Source organism: Lissotriton helveticus, chromosome 4_1 (assembly GCF_964261635.1).
Source record: "Lissotriton helveticus chromosome 4_1, aLisHel1.1, whole genome shotgun sequence".
Classification (NCBI taxonomy): Eukaryota; Metazoa; Chordata; class Amphibia; order Caudata; family Salamandridae; genus Lissotriton; species Lissotriton helveticus.
Genome location: NC_136063.1, coordinates 1668317665 through 1668331922, shown reverse-complemented (window position 1 = coordinate 1668331922; position 14258 = coordinate 1668317665).

Here is a 14258-nt window from a genome sequence, read left to right as displayed (position 1 = left end):
CATTGCAATGTTCATCTACATCAAAGGAGGTAGCGCCAGCCACTGAGTCTAGACCGTGAAGGTCCGGTACATATATCTTGATACCAAAGAGCATTTCGTATGGGGTCCGCCCACCCAGAGACCTTCTAGGGAGAATATTAAGAGCACGCTGCACGCCATTGAGATGGGCCAACCAGTTCCTGCCAGTGCCTATAACTCGAGCTGTCAGTAATTGTTTTAAGTCATGGTTCATTCGTTCCACTACACTATTACCCTCAGGTCTGTATGGAGACGAAAATTTGACTTGGACCCCCATCGAAATCATGGCATCCTTATACGCCTTAGAGGTGAAAGCCGGACCATGATCCGAATGGAAGGTAACACAGGCAAAAATCCCTACAAAGACACGCAAATCTATTATGACAGTCGGTGAATCAGCGCTGCGGTGGGGCCAGACCCAAACAAAGCGTGTGCATGAATCAACTGCGACTAAGATGTACTTATATGCAGTATCAGAAGAAAAAGAACCACAGTGATCTAAATAAACACAACCTAGTGGTTTATTAGATATATACAACTGTGTCTGGGGCGAACGCGCAGCAGTTGAAGGCTTAATCTGCTGGCAAATGTCACATTGACGGGCATAATCGCGCGTCTGTTTGTACAGTCCCCGCCACCAGAAACGCTTTTGCAATTGAGATACAGTGGCTGAAACGCCCCCATGCGCAGACGCAACACCTTCATGGGCCGCAGTGATCAATGTATTTCTGCAATCCGAGTTGGGAATCAACCTCTCCCCAACGTCAGGAATTTTCACATAAGGAACCTTATCGGGACTTAAGTGGAATGAGTATTTCGAAGGGAACCCCGTAGGATATTTACCTCCCTTCTAAGTGGCTGCAACAGCAGCCAAGATATCATCATAAATCTTACTTTTAGACCGTGCAACCGCTGCAACTAAATATGTTGATACCGCTGATTTCGCTGTCTCATCAGCAAGTAAGTTACCAACTACGTGAACTCCAAAACGCTGATGACCGAGAGTATGAATTACAAACACATGTGGCAATTGCTATTTAAGCTCAGCCACTTGGACCCAGATCATTTTTGTTTTATTGTGCTACCTTTGGAATCACGAAAGTCATTCTGAATCCAAAAGAACAAGTTCTCATTGTAAGACTGAACACAGTAGTAAGAATCACTCACAATTAGAGTCATCACACTCGGATCAGCGTACTCCAATGCAAGCATCAGAGCACGAAGCTCTGCCAATTGTGCGGTGCAGTCCCCAAGAGTCTGCGTGTGCACGACTCCGGATTTGAACTCATCCTTCACCATGGCACCGACCACAATGGCGCATGCGGAAACGTAGGCGTGTTTCGAGCCATGCGCAACCTGCGCCGAGCCATCAGTGTATATGATGCAATGGAAATCCTCCAAAGGCCGCATAGCCAAAGGAGCATGATGAACAAATTCATATTGCAAAAACTCCTGCGACCGTAGGGAGACATCAAAAATAAACGTGGCATCCGGGGACGTCAATGAAGCAGCCCATTGTATCCACCGAGGGTGCAAAGCTTTTGAATTAGGCACACTGCCTTTCGTAACTGCCTCCAAAACAGGACACAGGGTAACACCCAACATGCGTTTTCCCTGTGACAGAGCACGTTCCTTAAGAATCGCCATCTGTACAGCCGTTAAAACGTTCTCCACAGTAGAAAATCACATTTCAGCCGAAGTGTACAAGTGTGACTTGTAAGCAATAGGTACTGTGTCTCCTTCGGTAAAAGTCAGGTAAGTGAAACCCACCGTCCCAGGGATGATTCTTATCACCAGGTTGGTGTGGTTGTCACGAGTCTGTAAGTATTTAGAAGTGAGCAGATCAGCCTGCAAAGATTGCAGAATAGCTGAGTGCTCAGGCAGCCAGCTTGATTTGGTAAAAGTAGGTTGTATCAAAGCATACAAAGGCTTGATACGCTGGACATATTCCGGAATGTATGTCCTTCCGAAATTTAAAAAACCCAGCAAGGACTGTAATTTTTTCAGAGTTGTAGGAGCGCGCAGTTGAGCACATTTCTCCAAGAAGTGAGGGGCTAACCCTCTACCTTCATTGTTGAGCTCGTAGCCCAGGAACAACACTGTATACTCTGCAATGTGCGACTTTGCAAAGTTGAATTTGTAACCGAAGTCCGCAAACTACAAATTAAGCGGTCAACTCAACACAGATGCTCCCAAAGTTCGTCGTCTGTGAGATAAATGTCATCCACATACGAGCATGCATCAGGGTCGATTCTCTCCAAGAGAGAGACTATGCGGGCAGTAAATACCCCAGGGCTTTTTTATAGCCCATAGATAAACGTCGAAATTATTTTTGCACACCGCCGCAAGTAAAGTAGGTCCATTGGGAACTTAGACCATCCAAATGGTGGGCATAAAAACCATTGGAAATGTCAAGCGTGTTCTTAAACCGCTAACGAATAAGACTATCCACTAAGGCAGAGCCGTGAGTATTCTGTACTGCACAGGTATGGCAATGCGAGTTTAAATGCCTGTAATCCAACACCAAACGATATGAACCGTCAGGCTTGGTCACAGTAAAAAGAGGGTTATTCATTGGTGACACACACGTTTCAACGACTCCTTGATATTCCAATTGTTCAAGGATTTCAGCAACAGAAGTTTTAGCTTCATGTCTTATGGGATATTGAGGTTGAGGCTGTGGCTGAGACCGCAAAGGTATTTCGTGGTGTGGGGAAAGTTTATCCCAACCACAGTGTGTACGGTACAGAGCCGGCGCTAGAGACTTAGCCCACTCCTCTGCAAAATTCAGAGCATGCTCCTTCGAGACTGTGTGCGTGAAACTAGGGAGGATCACCTCCTCCCCTCTCGGAGTTGTGACAACAAAAGGTGGGGGCCAGTCAGCCTCCGCTAACAAAATGTCATAGGTAGTTGTAAGATTTTCCCAAAATATCCCTTTTATGGTACGCTGTATGTCACCTTCGATCAACAGGACAATTTCATAAAGTCATTCAGGGGGAGCAACTCTAGTGTCAGCTGTTTCTACCACAACATAACGGTCTGTCGCTGTCACCTTCAGTAGTGGACGCAGGGCCTCCCGTATTATGGTAATCTGCGCCGCGCTGTCCTGCTTGCCTGTACTGTCTTTTGAGCGGGGCTGGTCACGTCCTTGCTGGCCACCCCGACCCCTGCCGCCTCATCCACCACCGGTCACAGAGGCCGATGAATCCTGAAAAGAACGAGGAGAGCGTTGATCTGAAACCTGAAATCGATCAGGTGATTTTCACTTTGCGCGATCGCGCAAGTCATAAACACGTTCTGGGGGCACAGGCAATGGAGACGCAGGACGAGACTCCTGTTTCTGTTGTTGTTGCTTTCTCTGGGTTTTTTTTTAGGCCAATTTTGTTTCTTGGTCTTGGGCTGGACGTCAGTCTCTGACTTCTGCCCTTGGGGTTGGTTTTTCTCTTTAGTAGAAAAAGGCTTGAGACCCCTACTATTGCGGCCCACAGTTTTATAAGCTGCCACAATAATCCTTGCTAACTGTCGGGGTTTCTCGGCATCGGGAAGCGCCTGCAAATCATTAGCCACCTGAAAGTTCACTGCATCCCCCTTGACGTTAGCAAGAATGAGATCGCAAACCACATCAAAGGTGCCACATAGGCGCATACCCAATTCAACCGCATCCTCTGGTCTGTGCTCATCCTGAACACGCTTAAGTACCGTAGGCAGGACAGTCATAGACGGAGTGCCGTAACACCTCGCATAGACCGCCGAAAATGTTCTACCCAAGGTCTCGCAGTCACCGATTTTAGGGGCCAAGTCTTTAGGTAAGCTGATTGTCAGAATCCTCTGTTTTTCACCAGGAGTCGTGTTAGGAAATATTGCCTCAAGCTGGTCAAACTTCTCGGCAAGCCAGAAAGGAAAATCACCCTTTTCCTGGGGACGCTTGCCCATCACAGCAATGACCATCACGGGACTGAGCTTCATGCCGCCCTGTCCTGCAGGAAGCGCCGCACCACCCGGGGCCCCACCCGGGAGATTACGGGTTATGTATTGCACTAACGACCTAATTACGTTAATTGTGACTACATGTAGCCGTCTTAACTCAACCACGGTACATGCCCAGTTGTGAGGATGAGGTGTAAATCCAGCCAAAACAGGCCAATTTGCGCCTGGAATCGACAAAGGACCTAACCTCGGAGCTGTCAAAGAGTGGGGGAGGACGCAATCAAACTAAACGCGGTGTGCCAAGTATCAATAGGTACTTCCTGTGCCCTATACGGAGTATATTCATTCGGCACAGCAGTGGGAGTGTACGTATGGAACACACCTGAAGTTCCATCTACCGCTGGGAAGGTCACCCACGAGTAAAAGATTTCGTAAGGGTAAGCCACCTCTGCACTCACCACCATTATCACGGCCATGCCATCCACGGGAACATTATAATTCAGCAAATGATTGCGCACCGCAATGCGACTATGCTGCGGAACGACCACTGCGGCCGTAGCGACACAGAAAGTAAAGAGGAACAAAGGAAACTCTGTAGCACAACTGGGTAGTAATTCAAGGAAACCGTTTAGAAAGATTCAAGCTTGAATACACCTATTCAAAAAACAGGCAGGTTTCTCCGACACCACCGTTATCCGGAAACAATAGTGAAGGGGTTAAGGATTGAATGATGTACTACTCAAGAGTCATGTAATAAGACCACCAAAACGTTGGGCGCCATGTCGCAGGGATTCCGTTCTCCTACAGAACTGTGCATAGAGACTTGGAACCTCAGTGAATTAGGGTGTACCAAAACTCACCTTAGTACCCAAAATCCCCTACCAGACTAGCTACATTGTCTCATTGGTCATCACAAACTCCCAATGCTTAGACAAACCAGAACATGGACTTAGTACACCTCAGGTAACGTGGAACACATGAACACTCTTACGTTATACAACCATTTCAATCCAGAACAAGGCGTAAACGAGGACGCTTGCATATTTGAAATGTTTATTTACTAATGCAGTGTTCTCAAATGCAGTATCTTAGCTAATACAATCAAACATATTACAAGAAGCAAAGTAATCAGCATAGTTACTAGTCCATAGAATGCAAAAGGTGACAACATGCTAAAATGCTGAATTGAATAGGGTTAAACAACACCTAATTCTCACCCTCCCTATCTAGTATATTATATTTAGGCTGTGGGGTTTTAGGTTTAAACCTATAATAACTGATAAAACCCCACTGGAAGAAAAATAGCACTCACCGGTAAAAACATATAAACACTGAAAAAACACCTGGACAACCACAAACTAAATGTCATTCAAAGAAAGGAGAAAGAGAGTGAAAGATTCATTTTTTTCTTCCTGAAGTGGTCAATACAATGTAACTTTGTTACACAAGCTAGCAGTAAGAAAGACTGGCTAACATTGTTTCTTCTTCCTTTTACTTTTTTCAGTTTTGTGGCCTTTGGCCTAAAGATGCAAGGTTTAGTTTCATGTTTAAGGTCCAGTTTAATTATTTTATAAACTATAGAATCAGGAAATACCAAACTCATATTTGATATTTTGGCCGCATTTAATACTTTCACTGATAGGTAAAATGCCTGGTTTCATATAAATCTTTCCTAATATGTGTCATCACATCTGCCCACAGAGAATGGGTAAAAACCCTTAACACATCAGACCATAGTTTTTACTGGGTCAGTGTTAATAGTAGGTGAATTGCCAACACCTCAGGCTTTAAACATTCAATACATGGTATAGTGACAAGTATATATATCACCAAGCATCTGGGATAGTGGTGAAAACATGACACCAGACTTTTGGAAAACATGGAACGCAGTGTCACTTGTAATGCTCTGCAAAAAAGGTTCTTTCCAAGTTCAACAAAGATTGCAGTGATGTTGTTTGTATTTGCAGTGATTCAGCTACGTATATAAAAAGTTGTGTGATGACCTGTCAAAATTGATACCCGAGCTGAAGTGATTTCCTGTAGAAGATCCTTGCCACTTGTTAGATGGTATGCTGAAAGCATCTTTACAATCTTCAGAGTTAATGAGGGATGCTCTTGACTTTTTAGTCCATTCTGGTGCACTGTTTTCTTCCGCAGCTCATGGCGTCGTAGGGAGAAGATTTATAGATTGGAAACATCTACACGTCAGGAAATCTCCATCGGCGGACCGTAGTTCCTTAAAAATATCGGTTCTGACGCCGTCGCTCGTGCATAACCGCACCGTGACAGATTTATATCAGAGACCGCCCACCTTTTCTGGAATTTACATATCACGCTAATGCATAGCCCAGATGCCATTTGAACATAAGAACATATAGCAAACTTTCTATCGCGGCTTAAGACCACAGCATAATTCCGGTCTCCTGTCCCCTTCTCATCTCTACGGTCCTATTAGAAGATACAATTCAATCAAGCAACATGAGTAGACACTTTTTCGATGCAACAGTATATCATCCAAAATGTGTATAAATAGATACATGTGCAATAGACGGCTACCTGATGAAGGCGTGTACGCCGAAACGCGCGTTGTAGACATCTGCCGCACTGCCAACATGAACTTTGCGTCTACCATCATGTATTTGTATATATCAAATGTCTATTAGTATTATCTACTCTATGAAATCATCATTATGTATCTTTGTTGAAAAACTGACATTATGATCTAGCAAATAATCTATGCCTATAAAAGATAAAATAAATAAATAAATATACCGTTTTGATAAATAAAAATCATGTGTTAATTGATTATGTACCACAGGGTAGTCTATCTCTCTTACTATCACTATTGAATTTCCTAGAGGTATTCTTATATCCTAATTTTTATTGATATCAGTTTCTAGCTATAATATTTTCTTACATTAATTCGTTCCCTATGCTATAGCTAGCTGTCACTATAGGGGTCCATTGTTTCCTAAAAAGCACTGTTTTCTTATGTACAGGAACTAAAATGCAAATATTTATCATTTTGTGCTTTATGTGGCATCAAAGAAAGAGTCATCCCAACTGTGTCCGTTAGCTGATGGTACTCAGCACAAGGGGCTATGAATGCTGAGAGGGCCTTTTCACAGAAGTTTACATGGGAAGGAAAGAGCGAGCGCACTTGACCCAAAGACTCACTGAAGAAGTATTGCATGGTGTACTACAATAAGATTAATTTGCAAAAACCTATTTGGACCTCATATACACTATAAGTACACTGTCTATATACCATGTTCTTTCAGTGCAATAAGCAAGCAATAATAAAAGCAAAGCGTTCCATAAACACCGGAAAAACACTTTTCTGTTGCTTTTAGTGGTGCGAAAATGTGTAACTACTGATAACAACTGTTTTTTAAGATATTGAAAACACTGAATAAACCCCACCAGAATTTACCAAAAATAGAAACTGAAAACAGGAAAGCCTAATTATATTATATCTAAGAAGGTCAAATCGGGTTTTAGCAGGCCGGCCCCATACCTCAAGATCCTAGTGGTAAGGGATCACATCATCTTCCACCAAGTCTCTGCATGCGAATCACCATCAAGTGTGTCCGGGTGCTCTGTGTGAAGCAATATAAATGTGCCTAAATCCAGAATTTGGCTGCCGCTGCATGTATGTTATGTCTAGGAAGGTGCGAAGATCAGACCTCACAACAACCACTGTGTCGAGTTATCATTGAAGGCTTCAGCACTCACTGTACAGACACAGCTCACTAAGCAAAGCTGATATCAGAGCAATAACATATTATTCTCGTGTAATCAAAACGCTCTACTAGGCTCAAAGCTAAAACAACAGTTATGTGTCGTGTGCAGAAGCAGCAGAAAGGTAAAATGGCGTTTAAACTTCTAATAAGCTCATGCTAACTTAACACAGCATATAGGCAAAGCGTATCCATATGACAGTTTATTCCTGTTGATTTTATCGAAGGCTAACGAGTAGTCACTAAAGGACAGAAAAAGCCGGTATTTTGCTGATTTTGCACCATCTGCTAGTAGGGACAGGGTGAGTATGTTTGTTTTTGTTTCCATACCTTTGCAAAACCAGTTTGATTGATGGGAATAAATGCTTTATCTTTTGCCCAGGAGGTGAGGTCATCCAGAAGGATGCCAGCATAGCATTTTGCCACAATATTGATTAAAGCTACGAGCCTGTTCCCTTTGTTCTTGTCCCCTTTCCTATATTTTGGGGAAATAATGGACCTTCTCCAAGAGTCCGGGATATTGCCACCTCCTGGGATTTGTACAAACAGCAACAATAAAAGGGGAGCCCAGTATTCTGGATCTTTTTTGAATATCATCGGTGGGATCCCGTTTGGGCCCGGTGCACCCTCCAGCTTGCCTTTGGCTATCCTGGTCTTGAGGTATTGTAAATGAAAGATGATCGTTTGCTGATGGTGAGATGGATCAGAGGGGGTTGCCTCAAAGATGTTGCGGGGGCTCTGCTTCAGTGATGGATTGAAAAACAGCTGCTGGTGTGAGGCCCATGCTTCCTCTTTCAGGTGTGAGTTACCTTAGTATTTTCATGTTGTTTAGAGTGTTTATTTTTAGCTACAATCTTGCACTATTGTTCGTTTTTTAGTCAAACAGTAGTCTAGCCCACAGTTTTTCATCTAATTCCTTTTTTCCCAGCAAAATTGCTTTTTTCCTTTTTGGTTTTAGTTGCGTTAGCTCCTTGAGAATGGTGGGGTCTTGACCTGTATGCCAACGTATGCGTGGTGTATTATTTATTGCTTTCTTGAGGTTTAGAAGGTTAGGGATTTTGGAGATAGAAAAGTAGTTTCCTTGATGGTCTGATGAACCATTGGACGTTAAAGCTGAACAAACGCTTGCTGTATGCTTTTCTCCTAATGTTTTGATAAATGATTCCCACCAAGTTATATCTGAGCTGGACTCTTCCTGATTTTTCCCACAATGCCTTTGCTGAAGCCATAAGTTCTTCTAGGCAGTTGATTTTGCATTTGATCCTCATAAAGTTGCCAGTACGTATGGACTCTGGATTCTCAACTGGTGATCTAGAAATTTTCATAGAAATTTCCTGTGGCAAATGATCACTTTGATCCTGAGTACCAATCTGGAAGTTTGCAATCCTCCTGAAACTGGGGTAGCATTGTGAAAGTAAAATCTATTAATGTACTTGCAACAGCGCTGTGAAATGTAGCCCACGGGGGCTGATCTCCCTGGAAGCACCCATTTAGTGCCACCATACTTAGATGTTTCAGATCCTTTACAAAGTTACTAGCAAGTAGTGATTGTTGCTTCTTGTTACTCATCTCCAGATGTGGAATGTTCCAGGCGGCGTGTTGGTCCTCCAGTAGCTCGTCCCCCTCCTTTGGCCCAGGTAGGTGCATGTTGAAGTCGCCTGTCAGGAGTAAGTTGGACGTTGATTCTTCTGAGAGCATTTTGGTTTCTTCTGCTCCCACCATTTTTACTCCGTTGACTTTGTCACGTGGATGTATGTAGATGATTGGGAGTAATATTTGTTGTTTGGTGTTGCCATCCTGTATGGTCACTCGGAGAGCTTCATTTGCATTTGTAGAAGTTGTAATAGTATCAACATCTTCGGTTGCTGCTATGGTACTTATAGATGCGAAAACTGTCAGACCGCCCTATGGGTGCCCAAAGTTAGAGCCTTTTACTGCAGGAGTGTGATGTGTCTGAAACCAAGTAGATGAAAGGGTTCTTCTAGCCAAGTCTTTTGTAGTAGGATGGGTTTAAACTTTGTAGATAGTCTAGAAGATCTCTAGCCAACGTTTTATTCCTTACCCATTTATGTTCCAAGAGCAGATTCGTAGGTAATGAACACCTGATTACGATTGCTTGGTTTTAAGTCAGGTGCCCTCGCTTTGTTGGTTTATCATTCTTGCTAACCAAGACTAGTCTTCTGGTCTAAGTGCTAGCTGTTGCTCTTTACTTTCTATTGGTCGTGTGTCCGTGCTGTGGGCGCCTTTGAGCACAGAGTGTACCTGCGTGCCTGATGATGCAGTAATTGGGTTTACTTGCCCTCTTTTCTTTGGTATCAGTGGATCCGGGTAGCGTGGCTTTTGATAGAGGAGTATTTTGATTCCCCATGCCATTAATTGAGGCCCTTCATTTAAAATCTTTTTCGCAGTTTCCACTGTGGACCAGGTTGTCTTGGTTATTTTTCTGTTAGAGAATTCCTTGATGTTTTAAAAGTCTATTATTTTATGATCAAGTGTGGTTATATCCGCCAAGCTCCTGATTGATTCAATTAGTTGTAGAATATTCCCTCTGTTCAGGAAGTCTCCATGTCCTCTGGACTTGTATTCAGGTATAAACAAGATTGAGAAATTTAGTTGATTGGCGTTTGAGGGTTTTGTCTGAGTGGTTGGGTCCTCTTGAAGGTGGGGATCATTAAAGTCCACTCGGTTTCTGGAGTCTTCCCTCTCAGTTGTGATTGTTATTCTTGGAATAGCTGACACTGCATGACTAATCATGGTGTCAATATCTGGAGAAGCATTACTTGCCTTCAGCACTCTTTCTTCTGATGTTTTTATGGATGTCTCTGGTGGATCGTCCTCTGCCCTATCCAGCTTGGGAGCTGGGCCCCCTGAGATTAAAATAGACAAGTCACTTACTTTGTTTTCTCATTCTGGAGAAGGTGCTTCCTGGTCTTTCTAGCAGCTTGTCTTTTGGACGCAAATGTGGCGCTTCCTGTTTGGAAGTAATCCCGTTTCTTCCTTTCCTCCTCTGTTTGCGTGCTTGGGTTTGGATCCTGTTTTCTCACCGTGAGGAGCTGCTCCGATGATTCTCTTGCTAATATTATTGGTGAAGCTTCCTCCAGGTGGAGGTGATGGCTATGGTCTGTGTCCCTCTTTTTTTCTATAATGTTGTGAGATTCATTATATCCTTCAGCTCCGGATTCAACGCTTGTTGGATCACTCACCTTTTTTGCGAGGTTTGCCGGTCTAGAGTTTCAGTGGTTCGGTGTCCACGTTTCATTGTGAGAAGTGATTTGGGGGGCTTCTTCCCATTCTATGTTGCCCATATCTCAATGCTACTGATAGGTCTCTTTGTGGGGACATTCATATGGGCGTCTTGGGGGTGGTGTGCTTGAATTTATTAATGTTTTCCTAATGTCTGCTAGGATGTCCCACACTACTGCTGGTATGGTGGAAAGTTTATTGACTATAGCAAAGCAGGTACAGTGTGCATAGGATAGCTGCGTGCCCACCTGAGCCCTTTTGATCAGGTTGTTCATGTCTGCTAATCTGCTGTCGATATTTGAAACATGGCGGGCCACCAAATTAAGAATGGGTAATTGAACGTCCATCTTATCATAGTGGTACTGCATTGACTGGCAATGACAATGACAATAGTTTATTTGAATGATTAATTAAAATCAATACAAAAGATAGCAATTTGTGTAAGTAAAAGCAATCATTATAAAAAATATTTAAAATTTTGTAAAACAATGTATGTTTTGAAAGCATGTGCTACATAAAAGCTTCCCCCAGGTAAAAAGTCACTTTATGCCATGGTTGTGTTGTCCATTAATGCTGTTGGCGCAGAATAAATGAATTTGGCAAAGTTGGCCATGTGCTTCACCGTGTCCAACGAGTATAATTGAAGAACTGCCTCTTTTACCGTCCGTATACCTAATTGAAGAAGAATGGGCCTTAGACGGATTCTACGGGCTGATAGCAGTGCAGGCCAGCATAACAGAATGTGTGCTAGAGTTTCACATTTGTAATGGCAAAGGCGACATTCCGTGATAGCTGGGCCTACTTTCACAGCGGGATACAGCTGTTTAAAGTGGAGCACATGCAGTCTTGCAGCCAGGATCCTTTGTAGGGCTTGCCTACCCAATGACTGTACAAGATGTGGTTTGTGGCCATTTAAAATAATAATAATAATAATAATAATAGGGGCATTTGTAAAGCGCTGAGTTACGCACACCGGCGTGTCCCCGCGCTGACAATGGGAGAGGCGGATAACAGGGAAATTTAGCTACAAGGCAGACCATTATCTGACAAAGAGGTAGGTTTTTAATTTAGCTCGAAACCTCATTTCTAATGGTTCCAAGCGTAGGTCTACTGGGAGTTTATTCCAGTGGTTTGCCGCTAAATACCTAAAGGATCTGCCTCCCATACGAGCTTTCTTCACCTTGGGGATCCTCAGCAGTCCCCCACCCGCAGATCTAAGCGCTCGGGCAGGTTCGTAAACTTAAATCAGTTTCTGCAGTGGTCTAGGTGCCCTGCCATTCAAAATCCGATGACAGGTGCAGAGGGCCTTGTATTCGACTCTGCTCTTCACAGGAAGCCAATGTAGCTTCTGCAGGGCCACCTTCGAGGGCGCCCTTTTGGGCAACCTGAGAATCAAACGTGCTGCCGCATTTTGCAGCACTTGAAGGCGACCAACAGTTTTCCCCGGTGCCCCCAAGTACAGCAGGTTCGCATAGTCCAGCCTTGCGGTCACCAATGCATGTATGAGGGTTTGACGGGCTTCCATCGGCAGTAAGTCGAGGACTTTCCTCAGCCTTTTCAGGACCCCAAAACACACGCCTACCACACGGTTGATCTGGGGCCAAAAAGTGAGAACCGCGTCAAACCATACTCCTAGATTTTTTGCCTCCTGACAAGGGGTGGCAGTAGGACCTAGACAGGATGGCCACCAAGCCGACGACCAGGCAGACTGGGCTCTCCCCACCACCAGCACCTCTGTCTTGCTGCCGTTAAGTTTTAAACAATTCTTGGCCATCCAATCGGCAAGATCTTTCATGCACGATCGGAAGCCATCCGCAGCAAGACAGGGCGCATGCGACAGGGAGATGACCAGCTGCGTATCATTGGCATAAGATACCATTCGGAGGCCACGGCTCTCTACAATAGAGGCAACAGGCGCTACGTATAGATTAAAAAGGGTCGGGCTCAGGGACGAGCCCTAGTGCACTCCCTGGCCCAAAAATACCCCTTTGGAGTAGCAATCGCCCTGCCTCACTCGAAAGCTTCTTCCCGTTAGGAATGCCTGGATCCACCTCAGCGCAGTGCTAGCGATGCCACCTCTGTTCAAACACTGTAGCAATATGGAATGTGCTACAGTGTCGAACGCCGCGCTGAGGTCTAGCAGGATCAAGGCCATAGTTTGCCCCTCATCTACACCCTGTCTCAGATGTTCTGTGGCTATGAGAAGGGCGGACTCCGTAGAGTGGCGCGGTCTGAAGCCGAACTGTGTGGCATGAAGCAGTCCCGTCTCCTCCACATGTTCCATAATTTGGGTGTTAACCACCTTCTCTGCTACTTTGGACAGAAAAGGCAGGAGTGAGATGGGCCTCAGATTTTCTAACACCTCAAAGCCAATGTGAGATTTCTTCCGGAGAGGAAGCACCACTGCCTGTTTCCACCCCTTGGGTACCATGCCAGACTTAAAGGAGGTCTCCAGGACATGCCTTATGTAAGGCTCCAGAATTTCCAGGCTGTCCCCCAACCGTTTAGGGGACACCGGGTCCCACGGGGAGCCAGATTTTATTGAGAGACAAACCCTGACTAGCTCTTCAGGAGGGGGAGTGCTAAAGCTTGTGAGGAGCCCCGAAATCTCCGTGCCCTCCGATATTACCTCAGACTCAACCCCTGCGGGGGGAGGGTTAGAGAAAGTCGAGTACATTTTCTCGACTTTAGTAGAGAAGTAGTCGGCGATGCGATCGCATGTTTCCGTCGAACAACTCTCTGGGTCTGCAGACGAGTCTATAGTAGTCAAAGACTTGTAAATGCAGAAGAGCTCTTTAGCCGAATTTTTTGCCCCTAAGATTTGTCCTGCATAAAAGGCCGCCTTCGACTTTTTAATCAGCCTATGGTGGAGCCGCCTTTTTTCTAAAAACAGTTCCCTGGCCTGAGTGTCATATGTTACCCTCCATACTCTTTCAGCTCGCTTACATTCCGCCTTTGTCCGCCGTAGCTCTCCACTAAACCATGGGGCTGATCTTTCCTTGCGGCCGCACGCGGATGTTCGGCAGAGTGGAGCGGTCTGGTCTAACGCCTGTGTAATGCGCCTATTCAAATTAAGAACCGCCGATTTTATATCCTCACCTCCCGGCTGGCCTTCCCTTGTCAATGCTTCATTAAAATCCTCCACAGAAAATTTTGCCCACTTCCTCCTTAAATAGTTCAAGGGTGCCTGACTATGTTTTATGGCTTTGATGCTATTGATGGAGAATACCACCAAAAAGTGGTCTGTCCAGGGGATTGGCTCAACTGTGGAGACCTCAACCCCTCCCCAGTTCGCAAAAACCGGGTCCAAAAGATGACCTTGCCGGTGCG